The sequence below is a fragment of the Dermacentor silvarum genome, chromosome 3 (genome assembly GCF_013339745.2).
Source record: "Dermacentor silvarum isolate Dsil-2018 chromosome 3, BIME_Dsil_1.4, whole genome shotgun sequence".
In the NCBI taxonomy this organism is placed as follows: Eukaryota; Metazoa; Arthropoda; class Arachnida; order Ixodida; family Ixodidae; genus Dermacentor; species Dermacentor silvarum.
Genome location: NC_051156.1, coordinates 139,049,726 through 139,051,409, shown reverse-complemented (window position 1 = coordinate 139,051,409; position 1,684 = coordinate 139,049,726). Strand labels below are relative to the sequence as shown.

Below are 1,684 nucleotides of genomic sequence, written 5' to 3'. Positions count from 1 at the left end.
TGTTGCACTACACCTCTGGTGTGACTGGCCAGTTTCCATACCAAATGCCGAGACTCTTTGTCCAGTTGACAACACTTCCTGTGGCTTCACAAAAGGCTGTAGTCTCTTTCACTACTATTTGAACACTTTTTATGTCTGAGCAAAACACAGCAATGTCGTCGGCATATGCTAACGCTTTGACTTCCTTATTACAGTATCGGAAGCCTTGAATAGTGGGGTTCTGAAAAATCTTTAAACAGAAATGTTCCACATACAGAGCAAATAACAAAGACGAGACTGGACATCCTTGGCGTAGACTAGAAGTAACTGTTATACTTTCACTAAGTTGCGCATTTATTACTAGTTTAGTGGTACAGCCTACATAAGCCATTGGGACACCGTCTATAATGACAGAACCTACATTGGTGTGTGCCAGTATTAATAACAAAATTTCGTGTGTAGCCTTATGAAATGCCTTTTCAAGGTCTAACTGTAGTATGGCAACCGACCTTCGAGCTAGCACGCCGGGCGAGGACAACGGTTGCCTCAATTAAACGACAACGGTGAGTCACTTTATCTGCGCGTGGACGGTCACGGCGAAATCTGACAGATCGGTCTATGCATTCAAAAAGAAAAAAAGAGAACAATAAGCATGGGAGCCACTGGAGTGCGCACAAAACGAAACGCATGGCCTGCGCAGGGATCGAACCTACGACCTTCGCGTTATTAGCACGACGCTATAGCCGACTGAGCTAGCAGGCCTTTTTTTTTTGCTTTATTGCCAGTTACAAAAATACAGGACTGAAATACATAAAAGTAGTCAAATGCTAAAAGGATTCTCCTGTCTTGGAGAAAGTAACTCTAAATAAATTTCATATTCAAAAGCAATTCTACACAAGGCAACCAGAGTGGCACAGGTATTCGTGCATTTTGTGCTTCTACGTATCTGTGAATACTTTCTTTGAAGTATTGGCGAGCTGCTCTGGCGTCAACGTCTGCATTCCGGACGGCCATGCGACATCTCCAGACACCGTGCAATACAATGAGCATAATTAAATCATAAGGTACTCCATCTTCGTTATCGATAGCCAAGAAACGGATTCCTTGAGGGTGCAGCGGAAAATCTTACTTAAGGGTCCTCTGTAGAGTGTCCACAGGAATACCGCGTCACCAACACTCTAAAAACACATGATAAATAGCTTCGTCTCGCTTACATATTTGGCAGTGTACTCCCTAGGGCACAAAAAGTCCCCTTTCTGCCATCCATGTCTTGACGGTCAGTGTCCCAGTGTGTAAGCGAAAGAAAGAAGTTTAACGCCTGGAGGTACCATCATTTTCTTGACACGCTTAAGCACATCCTTTCCTCTTGAGGTACTGTACAAAGATCTATATAGCGGCACAGGTAACACCACATTACACAGGTCTCTGTATAACTTTTTCCGACCCACATCACTTAAGTAGTTTGTAGAAAACCGCGCACACAAAACCGGGTGGACATAAAAACCTCTTTTAAATAACCCCGAATGCAACCGTGGATGTGATCCGTTGAGACAACAAGATCTGGTAGGGCATTACCCAACCGAACCTGGCACAATGTTCGAAGGAAGGGATCTTTTACGTCTCTGAAGAACATAAACCGAATAACTATTTGACGTAGATACAAATGGCCTAACGCCAACCCGCCATCACGGACTCGCCTAAACAA

General features: G+C 43.9%; 1 non-coding gene across 1 annotated transcript; it reads right to left on the bottom strand.

The window, feature by feature from the left end:
- Positions 1 to 667: 667 nt before the first annotated feature.
- On the bottom strand, positions 668 to 741 carry Trnai-aau (transfer RNA isoleucine (anticodon AAU)). Its single transcript has one exon. It is a non-coding gene; the product is annotated as a tRNA-Ile (tRNA).
- Between the last annotated feature and the right edge of the window lie 943 nt (positions 742 to 1,684).